Source organism: Gouania willdenowi, chromosome 22 (assembly GCF_900634775.1).
Source record: "Gouania willdenowi chromosome 22, fGouWil2.1, whole genome shotgun sequence".
In the NCBI taxonomy this organism is placed as follows: domain Eukaryota; kingdom Metazoa; phylum Chordata; class Actinopteri; order Blenniiformes; family Gobiesocidae; genus Gouania; species Gouania willdenowi.
Window position 1 is genome coordinate 23,789,646 of NC_041065.1, and position 12,969 is coordinate 23,802,614.

Sequence of the window (12,969 nt, forward strand, 5' to 3'; positions counted from 1 at the left end):
TGAGAGGAATCAATATAGTGGATATGAATTTGTTTTTACACATTGTGACGTTTTGGTGATGTATTTACTTGAAATATAATCTGAAGTGTTTTATTTTGAAAAGTAACCCGATATTTTATTGCGGAGTACGTGCTTAATTTCCTGTTTAGCTTCATTTGCTCTGTGCTGATTGATGCGTCGTGCACCGGTGTCCGCCAGAAATAGAAGCCCTGTGTATATCTGGCGGAGGGCACCGGACTACCGCATCTGGGAAGGAGCTGACATGCACCGCAGCGGACCCGGTGGAAATAAACACATAGACTAAAATGGAAACCTATCAGCTCCGGTGACGCGGCGGTGACGTTCCGCAGCGGAGCCGCATCCAGTGGAAATTGGGGGTAAGGCCCTTCACCTCCACCATGAACGCAAACGCTGTAGGCGAGAACCGACTGTGGGACAAAACAAAACATTAAAAGCGCCAAAAGCATGGCAACTTGTTGCTAACCCATTGCTGAATGTTGTGAAAGAACAGATGAAGAAGGCAGGATTTTATGTGCGCTCTTATTCATGCAACTGCACCAGAGGTTGTTTGAAGCAGATTAGAGAAGTGCGCTCTGAGCACAAACCGAGCCTTAGAGGATGCACTGCACTTAAAAAGTAACTAAACCCCAGTTTTTGGCTCACTTGCGTCTAGGTTGGAAATTCTAAAAACGTGTTGATTATGCACGGGGTTCCTGGAGCAGTTAAGACATGCCCAGTCTATACTATAAAAATCTCCAAAGATCAATCTATGCTATGCTAACTAGCTACTCAATACTCACTAGACCTTTCTATTCTTCTGTCAATCCAACCTACTTGCCACAGAATACAGAATCAGCAGGTGCTAGTTTTTATAGGAGGGGCGGGGCCAACAGCAACATAAGAAGCCAGCAAAATGTCTCAAACTACCATTCTCAACCAATAGCAAGATTTGATTGCAATAGTCGGGTTTTTTTTTCTTCTTTTTTTAACGATGAAAAAAAAATAAAATAAAAAAAATGCAATAGCCGGGGTTTACCCATAGAGGGCAGTCACTCTTACATTTTTACAACAAAATACACCAAATTGATATTATTTGACTAAAATGTCAACAACACAACTTCATACCCAATTACATTTGTTTTCAGCTGAAAAAAGTAGTTTTAGACTTTAGTTACTCTTTAAGCTAGTGATTAGTTAGGGATGTTTTGGAAGCAAAGTAGGGACCGGCATACTACTATAACAATTTAGTGGTTTCAATGTTATTTTGCCATAATGTTTCCAAGCATTAGCATGTTAGGTATGATAACAAACCATTAAGCAAAACAGCTCCATTAATCTGCCAGTACTTCTTAGTTTTTACATGCACAATGCGACAAGGTTAAAGTCATCAGTGTTTCAACCAGACACAGAATGTGTGGCCATTAGCTCATAAATCATAGTTGAACATGTTTTTCTTTGACGGTTCTGCACAGAGAGGAGAGGAGAGTTTAATAGCCAGTCCAATGTCTCCGCCCCCATGGCTTCTTGACCTCTGAAACCAGGGCCCTCTTTAGCCCTCAGACTTGGGGGTCATTTGTTTGACCCCACCCGCTTTAGCTCAGCAGGCTAATGGCTTTCACTGTCACTGCCTGCACCAGTCTGACAGCTCTATCACGCTGGGCAAACTGTAAGGACGGGCCAATAAGCAGGCAAAGAGGCTTCAGCTGTGTTCTTCAGATCTCAGCAGTCACACAACGCTGATATTTGTTACACACAGACTACAAACACACGTGTAGTACACAGAAACCATAGAATTACACGAACACAGGGGGATTGTTTGCGTGCAAGCATGAGGAAGCATATAACCCACAGAATATTCAAATATTCAAGGAGTCTAATGTTTTCACGCAAATAACTGCAGTGTGTGTGTGTGTAGATGTCCTGTGATGCTGGACAATGACTCCTCTTCATCTGGTCATGTGCTGCATGCGCGCTTGTGTTTGTATGCAACTGTTTGTAAGTGTGTTTCTGCATTCTCGTGCATGTGTGTCTCGCGGTGCAACTTGGTCACATGAAAATAGTTCTAATGAGGGACTACTGTTGACAGTTGGCACCAATCACCAAATCTCTGCTGCGCACAAAGCAGAGCATAAATGATGACAGGGGCAAAACAATTACTCTGTCGCCATATGATCGAAGTCACACGATTTGGGGGAATGAGACATTTTGTTCATTTTATTTCTTCTTTATCCACTTTAACCTGTGCATTCCTATAGGCAACGCGTACACGTATTTGGACTGTAAGAGAACGCTGAAGAAGCACAGGGAGAACATGTAAACTCAGCACAAAGATCACAAAAATCTAACTGTTTTATTGTAATGTATTAGTTTTACATATATGTTAAACTCTTATTGCTTTAAACCAAGTTCCTCCTCGGGATCCTCTTGGTCTGGGTATTTAAATGAGATAATCAGGCTGTTTTTGTCCAGATTTCTCCCATTATACAAAGTTTTATAAGATTATACTTTGGTCTGAGGTGTCTTAAGAGTGAATTTGTCCCAATAATCAGCTCTGGAAGAGATCGGGGCCGACAATCGTAAATATTGACCAAAACTCCTTGTTTGTGGGAAACGGCAATAACTCCTGACCCATGACCCCGTAATTTGTGACGTGGAATGGAATGCAGCCAATCAAGAAGCTAGCTGGCTGCGAAACACTGAATGTGCTCCAGAAAACTCGCAACTTGGCATTTCCGCATTAAAAATTCCGATCTCTGAATTCAAGTACATTGAAATTTCTCAAACATGGCTGGCCGCTATAATATTAGTTTTTTATCCCGACTTTACTGAGTAGGAGCTTCGACTTCAGGTGGTGTTCCAAATCACTTTTTCAAGTAGGAGGTTGGAAAATCCTGAGTTCCGAGTTGCTTGGAACACAGCATTAGATCACGCTGTTGTATCGATTGTGGGACAAGAAGGGTTATGTATGTGGTGTGCTATATTATCGAAGCAAAAACCACACACACTAAGATCAAAACTGTTCTATGCCTGATTCATTCTCTTAATTTAGAAGGTCTGTAAGAGATTTAAAAAAATCTCTTAAAATTTAGAAAACTCTTATGTGTGTGCCCCACTTAACCTTTAGGTCTCAAGTCTGCTTCTTTAACCATTAAGGATTCAAGGATTCTATTATTTTAATTTGTCATTCGTGCTCATGAAAAATATTTACAGATTGAAATTACAACCCCGAGTTTCCCATTAAACCCTTATAAATATATACTGTATATAAAAAAATAAAGACATACGTATATACAAAGCAGTGGAATGTGAATCCCATCACTGTCCTTTATACTCAGTTGACACACTAAACTAAACGGTATTTTTCTAATGTATTGTAGTTTTCACAGGAAGAAGAAAAGTATTTTAAAAAGGAAGTTTTGGATACCTATTTTTTTCTAACATACATGTATTCACACAAAACCTCACAAATACAGATTGTATGTTTATATGCATGAAATTTCCCTTGCAAATACAAACATACATAAATGAGGTCCAACTCGACCAGCAAGAAATCCCAATCACATTAAAGGAACTCACGTCCATAGGGGGTTGTTTTAAATACCCTAATCTCTGGTCCCAGTGGGAGTCTTTTGCTGGCCACTGCTCGGAGTCCAGGTGATACATTATAGAATAGCAGTGGGTGCTATTTGTATGTATGAGCGTTACTGGCCTCAGAGAGTTTCTCATTGGAAAGTCGCCAGCTGACTGCATTTGGCAGCTCCTGCAGAGCTTTTGTGTGAAACTTTCCACCGATCCAAACACACACTGTAATTCATGTTCATGTCAGGTATAATCTACTACAATATATGGTTATTGCTGCCTGATGAGGATGAATCTGTGTTCAAGCCTTTTTAAAAATCAAGACGTATTGTGTTATTCTCGTTCTGCTCTACATTGGGACGTCTGGTGTTTAATTAGGAAGGTTGAATAAAGCAGCCAGCATGACTCAAGAGCATCCATCTCACCCCGGATTCTTTTAAGATCTGCTGCTTTAATTACCGGTCTTCACCCATTCATGTTTCACTCAAATTGCTTCATGGTCACATGACGAGGATTAGCTGCTCGCTCTTGGTTCCTGGCTCGTTGTTTGAAGATCACACAGCTTTTGAAGCACAGATCACACAAACACAGAAACTAACAAAATATTTTCACCCTCCATCAATACACGAGTCCATGTCTCTGACAAAAAGCACATTAAAATACAAATATTAGAAACTATTGACTATCACCCAATCCTTGCAGGGAAACAGATGCAGTCAATCCATACTGTAAACAGATCAATTCCTCTGACACATAAGTGAATGATTGCCCCTCTGCAGTATTTCTTGCTAATGAAAACCATGAACATTGTGTGTTTCCAGAGAAAGATGTTCAGTTGAAACAGTAAATGAGCCCGAGGCCATGAGTGATACATTACTGCCTAACCTTGAAGGACTGCTTGGCTGATGCCGAGATCAGCACTGCAAAATCAATGCCACATGGCACGTGGAGTGAATGTGTACAGATTCAAAATCCATCTCTACTCTGTGACAAGACAAGTCTTAAAGTTATATTTTTGTTGAACAATGTTGCAATATGTGGTCACTGCGTGCAAATGCACACATGTGTGCAGGAACAGAAAATGGGACGTGGGATTTTCAGTTTAAATGAATGAGGCAGTAAAATCAACATCATGTGTCTGGAAGAGTATTTGGTACCTGGAAGAGATGGCAGGATCCAATTTGCCAGGCAATGTCCCAGCACAGGGATTCATCAGAGGGTGAAGTGACAAATACCTAAAGCTTGAGGAGTTTAGTGGAGAGAAGATGTGTGTGTGAGAGAGGGTGTCCTGGCAACACTCAGTCATGGGGATATGGAAATAAAGTTTTACATCCCCAGCTGTTATATAGAGTCATTTACCACAGAGCAGGTGCAAGAATTTTAAAATCTCTTTTTACAAGTAACTTCACAGCATAATGAATTGCACAGCTCGTCCATGTAACGACAAATGAGAGAGTGTTGACGATAGGGTCCTGGGAAGATGAGAGCTAGCAAGAGGCCTGGAATGAAATGGAAGCCAACCACAGTGAAGGCTTTTGGGGATTCTTTTGTTTGCACGTTGTTAGTTCTAGAATCATTTTATTAAGCATGTGACAATATCGAGTCTCCTGTTTTTTAATGATAAAGATCTGAAATACTGTAACATTTCCCACAGTATCAGCCAAGATCAATGTCTATAGCCTATCATAAAGTAAGGCTTCACCCCAAAGTTGTTCTTATGCTGCGTTCACACCGAATGCGTCTTCTGCGGCATCGAAACGTACCGCAGGGTCCGCAGGATCAAAAAATTTCCCCAATTCGCTTCATACGCACGTCTGAAGCGTAGCCCCGCCCACCAGCGACACATCCAACTGTGTGAGTTTCACTGCCTGCTGAAGCGAGGAGCTGTGCTCCTTTTTCTCCTCTCATAAACATAAACCACCAGTGAAAAAAGCCGGTGTGATTAGCGGCTAATGCTATCCTAGCTCAGTGCCGACTTTTAAAGATGAAAACTATAGAGAGAACCTTTACCTGCTACTACCACCTCCTCGATTCTCCTCCGCGCCAAATCCTTCCTAGTCCGGTCCCGGTTATAAAGGCCGTGTCATACAGCTCCAGGTGGTCACACAACTTCTACTCCATGGCTAAATGGGTGAACAGACTCTGATTGGCTTTTGTCATGCAAAACGGTCACAGGAGTTCAATATTTTTAACTCTTGCGAATGTGCGAATGTGCAGATATGCGTAAAATTGGAAGTGCGCTCGCACGGCCAACGCACTTGACGTGCGGAATGAACCGTATTGCCGCACAGGAAAGATTTTGCATCTGGGACGCATCTATCCATTGACTTTGTATGTAATCTAGACGTACGGACATTTCATGACATATCCAGTGTTAACACAGCATTATTCACTACTAAAGCCAGTGTGCCCCAAAAACTCTGCCAAAGTGACATTTACGGTGTTATCAAAGATTAAAAGTTGTTGAAAAAAATATTTTGCATGTTGATATTTTGGCTTTTCCATGGAAACACCCGAATATGGCCGAAATGGGAGAGATGTTATGACCATAAAAATAAAAAATAAAAATAATGTTAAGTGAATTACCATCTTGTCTAGCGAAGAAATCACGATCAGAATGAAGTAAAAACACTTCTTAAAGAAATGTTTCTGCTTCGACGGTATATCCGCATTATTACACGGGACTCAAAGTCCCACAATGCACTGTGCAAAATGTTTCGACTGCAATTACCACGAACATATCATAAAGATATCATAAGTTGACAAAGTCGTCGGTATGTTGTTTTAATGATATTAATTGCAAAATAACAATATTGACAGTATATGGTGTATACGTTTTTTTCTTTACCTTCTTTAGCAAGACGATAACACTTCTATCAAAAAACATTTTAAAATGATTTTCAACAGCGCGTCTTTGCATTATTTTACAGAACTCAAAATCCCACAATGTACTGCACAAAACTTTTTGAATGGAATTACCACTAACATATCATATCATACAAATACCATCAGTTGACAAAGTTGTCAGTAAGATATTTTAATTATATTAATTGTATAATAACCACATTTACTTAGACGCAGCTGTATACATGGTGTATACGTTTTTTTCACTATCGTCTTTATTGAGACAAAAACATTTCTATCAAAAAAACATTTTTAAATGATTTTTTTTAGCTTTAATTAGAAGTTTGTTGGACACAAAGAAAAGTCTCACACAAAGAGCAATGATTGTGTCAGTGTAACAGGCACCCTGCCTGGGAGTGAGTGGGAGTAAAAAAAAAAAGTTTAGTAGGGGGAGGGGTTCACAGGTGCCGAGCCTTAAGCCTGGGGGAGGAGTAGATGGAGACGAGATCAGGAGAAGGCAAGTGGATGCATTAGGAAAGTGGAGATAGCCCCCGGCTGTTTTTCCCCTGTGAGGATGAGTAAGGGAGGACCAACACACTTTTATGAAACTGTGGCAGCCCCGTGTACTCATGCAGGACAAGGGGAGTATCAATATGACAAAGCCTTGAAGAGAAAAAGCGAAAGCCTGACAATAGATGTGTCAAAATTCTAAATATATCAAAATAAAAAAAGACCCGTTCTTACTGCTCAGGCTTGTTTCAAAGGGGAAGTGAAACACTTTGACAAATGGATATACTTTGAATAATCAGTAATAAGTGTGAGCCATTTGAATATTGTGATTTTTGTGCCTGCAATTTGCTATATTGTGTGTGACGTCAAAGGACAGGCACACATCATAGAAATACATGGTTCTGTCACTGTGTCTGTAAACAACATGGCTAGCAACATGCACACTTCAACAAGTGCAAAAAATCTGGTCAAGCTCAAACTATGATTCTACTTCTTCTCCAACTTTTCTAAAAAGTTCATTTCATGCAAACACTTTAAATTATCTTGAGTGAAAGAAAGAAAAAAAAGAGGAGGGGAAAAAAACATGCCCGTCGATTGTATTTGCTCAGCAGAATTTAATATGAGCGAGCTGGAGGTGCTTTTCTTCAGGGGCCAATTTCCCAGAGACACATCCATCTCTGGGAGGACAAAGGAGTACGGGCCCCCAAAGCTCAGCCCCCACCATGTTTAAACACACATACACAGAGAGAGAGAGCGTGATCGTGCACACAGTTATCAACAGTTACAAACACACGCACAGACATGCACATATTCACACAAGTGCAGCGCGCAGACAGAGTCCGCCTTGTCTGACAACAACTACAGAACTGGAACCAAGGGAGGAGGATGGGGGGGTGGGGGATGGGGGCGGGTGAAGGAGAGACGAGGAAAGGGTTGAAAGAACCACAGAGAGGTGTACTATGAAATTCACGGATGGAGCAAAAGGGGTTGCATTTAACAGGAAGTGACACCCAAGATGGTGATGGGACTTGAAAGCTAAAGGTGGTTGGTTCAGCGTTAGAGGATGGAAGAAATAAAGGTGCATATTTGAAAACTACAGCCATAGCAAGCAGCAATGTGCCATTATAAGCTCTATACGATGTCAAAAAAAAAATACGGATTTGGACAAAATTAACAGCATTGAGAACATTCCATTACATTTTGCAGGGGATACAGATCAATATGCTGATTCTGAATCAGTTCCAAAAAACTAAAATAATTATTATCCAAATTTTAAAAATTCATATTTTGATCAATCTTTATGGGAATTTGACTCAGTTATGTCAGGTTGGTTCCTCAATTAACCCACCAAGTTCAATCCGGATCGGATCTGGATTGTGCATTTCATCACGATTTTTCGCAAAAATGTTGGTGTCCATTAGGGGTGTAAACATTCACAGAAAACACGGTTCGGCACGAGTTCGGCACAACAGCAAGGATAATGGGGATAGATTTGTTTTATGGGGTTTTTTTTTACAAGATTTGGCCCTTGGTGGAAGCTTGTGCTCATCAATTATGACAACACATCAATTCTTCACTTTAAGGGTAATTTCAAGGATTAGCACTTAACCAGCTATTTAACCAAAGCCATACCAGTCCATTACCTAATTCACACCACATCCAAACACCAAAATCAATACTCCTTAATGCAAACTCTGTAGATGTCATCATTGGTTTCATTATATTTTTTCTAAAATCAACTAAAACCTACACAAAAACCTGGATCCTAGAAGTATGATACGGTTTAGGGAATCAGAAAATTGTGTTTGTGTGAGTTGGTGAAAGTCACAGAATCCCTCTTGTGCAAACCCCTGGAACAGCCTCTGGACCTGCTTAGTTCATTTCCTGTTTGAGACGAAGGCAATGAGGGATAATAAGCTCCTCGCTGCGCTCGCTGCTTTTTATGATGCTGTCACACATCTCCTGCACTAAAGTAATCAGACGAGCGTCAGTGTGATGCAGGAAAACAGGAAAACAATCTGATGTGGCAAATATGGAGAATTCTGCTGGAAAGAGCATGTTAAAAACATGCTATGAGGACCAAAAAATGTGATCTAGCTTAAAAGTAGGTAGTTGCTCATATTCTGGCCTGAAAGTGATGGCTTTAATAAATTACAAGTGAAGTTACACCAGACAGAATCCATAAATCACAATTTGGATTTAATTAGAAGGAAGTTTATTTATAAAAAACATTAGAGAAAAACATTACTCTTTACTTTAGCCTGCATTTATTCAAGAGGAACTCAAAGTAGGCAGCAGGATTTAACAAGTTAATGATAATAAAATAATTTGCTCTGGCTACAATTATTGTGCTGTGACAACCTTTTTTTCTACTATAATTTTAATATTTCTTTAAATGCGTTGTTAGACATCCTCTTTAAAGATACTTTTCATTTTCCCTCCTATCAAACATGGATGTTTCTTGCTGTAGGCAGGCTGTGAATGTTGAGGGGGCCTCAAAATTGAATCAACTGCCTCATCTTAGGAGAATTAAATTTACCAACCCTCGTGCAACCCTTCATACTAAGAATAAAATTAACTCCTGTCATTATCGGTAGCGATAGTGTTTTTCCAGATGTTTTTAAGTCAAAATATTTGAATTTAAGGATACTCTTCATTTGTGACTCAGGGTGGTTACAAGAACAGAACAAAATTCCAATATCCAAGCCTCCCGTTAAGGAATATGATAAATAGAATGAATAAAAGAGAGAGAAAAAAAACCAATAATTCTATATACATATTACGGCAGCAGAAAAGTAAAAAAGAGAGCCACAGATCCTCACAGACTACGGCCTGTCTGATAGAAAGTCCAGGACCCAATTATAGGAATGATTGTCAGCTACAGGCTACGTATCATTCAGCAGTTTGTGGACGGTTTAATGGATTCTAAATAGTTTGGTGAACTGGGGGCCCCAAACAGCAGCCTGCATAAGGCCCCCACAAAGCTTTAAACAGCTCTGCAAGCAAATGCCCATCAACTATAACCAAGTCTACAACCACACTTCTGGGTTCTGACCTACAAGTTTGAAACCTCTGATTAAGTGTGTGGTAGAGACAGTGACCAAGGTAAAAACAAACCCTGAGGAACATTGGAAAGACAGACTGAAACTTGAAACATCTCTATCCTTGGTTAACTGTGCTGTCAGACACTGTTTTTGTTCATGCAGAGAGCCCGTGGGAATATATGTACTATCCAGCACCAACAGTGTGCTATGACACATCAAATACTGGACATGATCAAGATAAACATACTCCAACAAAGCCTAATTACACATTAACCAATGAAATGGGGGGAAGTGAGTGATTCATGTTACAATCTTGCATCTTAAACCAAACTTTAATGTGATTACTACCAAAGTCTCTCTCACCCTGGCCCCTCCTGAGCTCTGCTTAAATCATAAACAGATCCTTGATTCTATCACAAACTGATGCTTGGGTCACAGCTACCTAAAACTGGTCGCAGATACCCGCGACTAACCTAATTACACACGTACACGATTGCCCTGCGAGTGTGAGCAGGTGGGCACACCCTCCCCACATGGACAGGATTAATGCAAGCTAGCGCTAGGGTTAACAGGAGGCTACGGGGGTCGTCAAGTGCACGGGGGGGCGTGAATGAACGTTGACAAAGTGTACGAAGTTGTGCACAAGCCTGGACTTCACCCAGCTGGCTTGCAGCCATGATACAGGTGGCACACTCGATCACCCCTCCATCCAAGACCACCCCCCACCCTTCCCATAGATATCGCTCACCAGCTAGTGAGAGCCTCCACAACAGGTGCAGTAGGTTAGGCTGCAGGCTCAAGCATGCAAGGAAACGCACTGCTGTGAGCCTTCCTTCCATCATCATCTCCATTTTTTTTTTGTTCACCCCTCCTTCCCTCCATCCCTCACTTCTGCCTCTTCTCTTTCCGACAGCCCCGGGGAGCAATCGAGAGGTCCAACCTAAACGTGTAACCTGAGCACAACTCCTCAATATTGTGCAAGGATGTTGAAAGGAGGAGGGGGAAAGTGGAGGATATGTTGCACACACAGAGAATTGGACAAACTTGGCAGAACTCCTGTGTGTAGTTGTGTGATAGCGTGAGTATTTTCAAAGCAGCCAACATGTAAGATGAGCGTGAAATGATACATTTCCAATCCATACGACTGGCACTGACAACATCTGTGACAGGCTCTCAGCTGCTGGCAGTTTGAAAGGTAATTCATTTATCTGTGTAGATTTCAAGAGGAAAAATATATATAATATGATCAAATGGGGATAAGCACAGTCTTTATGTGCTGTTTGTGCACACACACTCACACGTGCATGCGTGCATGACGTGGCAGCTCCAGTGCCAAGTTTTTTGAAAAACAATTTTAACAGCTGACATCCAGTGACTGCTCTCTTTACTGTATTTTTGCAGAGCAAAACTTTGCAGCCTACTGCTTTTCATTATGAGAAATCCAGATGTGCTTCTTGGCTGCAAGTGAATGTCTTCAGCTGTGTGTGACACTGTTGTTGGCCTTGCTGCACTGACTGCAGACAGAGAAACAATGTCTTGGGGCAAGACTTTCTGCTCCCTTCATTTGTCCACACAGAGATGGAGTTTTCCAGAAGTTTTTTTTTTTTTTTTTGTCTTGTTGCTTCCAAAATGGTTTCTGTAGGAACAAAATTGTTCAATGAGTAAAACTCTTGGACCAAAAGCAGATATAATGCTTTCGGAAATATTACAAAGCAGTTTAACTGCAAGGTACCATACATTGCACTTTCACAGTTGCCCCATCAGAGAGATTCTAACAAACGTCATGTTGATGCAACCATAGATTATATATGTAGACGCCGCATCAACTGTGGAGGGACGCGTCTACAGCACCGCCATCTTGGAACGGTGCTGGTGGAGGCAGCAGTGCATGGACATGGAAAGGATAATATATTGTTAGCAGATTGTTATAGCTATAGTGAAATAAACGTCGACAGGACAAACAGAACCAAGAAAGAATACAGCATCTATTAGAACTAATAATAGGCTTAACTAATGATGGAATTATTTTTGTTGAAGACTATTCTTTATCTCTGGCTACATTATGTATGATTCTTTTGAAATGCGAAAAAAATACCTAACTAGTCTTTTACTATGGTCTACTGCCGGTGGTCATTGATATACATTAATGTATATAAGTCCCAGCCAATAGGCTTTGACTTCCTGTTTTTGAGACTGTCAATCAAAGCGAATGCGGAACTGTGCACGGAAACAAGGCCGAGCGTCACAACAGCAAACAGGTAAATAAAATTTTGGCTCTTACCTGACCCATAGACCAATATCAATGCAACCGGATGCGACCTTGTTATGTTCCACGATTTGCGTGCAGAAAAGTAGAGGCATGGCTTCAGGTAGATTGTAGAGGCAGGGGGAGGAAGTGGAGCTGTTGAGGGCCAGACATTGAGACGTCCTCTCAGAAACTCAGGATATCAGCTTTAAGGTTTACCAAAGACAGTAGTTTAAGGAGACACTGGGAACTGGCAGTGAATTGGGAAGTGTTTGTGGCAACTGAGAGGTCCGTGCGTTAGAGAAGAAGAGTGCTAAACCTCTTTGTAGCTATTAAGGAGCTATTTACTCCCCCTTAAACATGACGCTCCGGGGGGGGTGAAGTAAATGCAGACTGGATAAGAATTACAAGTGTGTTTAAGATCCAAGTGATGGTGAAGTAAATCAACACTTTGTTGGAGAAGAAGTTCAGTTAAATTTCAAAGAGTGATGCACACAAACAGTGTTCCTCACTCTGAGGCCCTACAGCCGCAGTGCGCATGCTCATGGCAAAGAAAGTGTTTACGTGGAGACGGAGAAAGAAGTGTTTTCAAAAACTATGTAAACGGAGAGACAAAACGCAACCAAACTTTTGCAATTTCACTACAAAATGTTTTGGCACAAACGGAACTGTAGAGTGCAGTGAGATGAAACAATCTTACATGTCTTCAGCTAAAACACCAAAACTAACTACAATCCTTTTAAAATA

The 12,969-nt window shown here is 40.9% G+C and overlaps 1 long non-coding RNA gene across 1 annotated transcript in view; it reads left to right on the forward strand.

Annotated features, from left to right (window-relative positions):
* Positions 1–11,225, forward strand: part of LOC114456223 (uncharacterized) — a 43,218-nt gene extending 31,993 nt beyond the window's left edge. The window contains exon 3 of the long non-coding RNA XR_003672814.1: positions 10,891–11,225. This is a non-coding gene — a long non-coding RNA (uncharacterized LOC114456223). The remainder of the gene's footprint in view (positions 1–10,890) is intronic.
* The last annotated feature ends 1,744 nt before the right edge of the window (positions 11,226–12,969 follow it).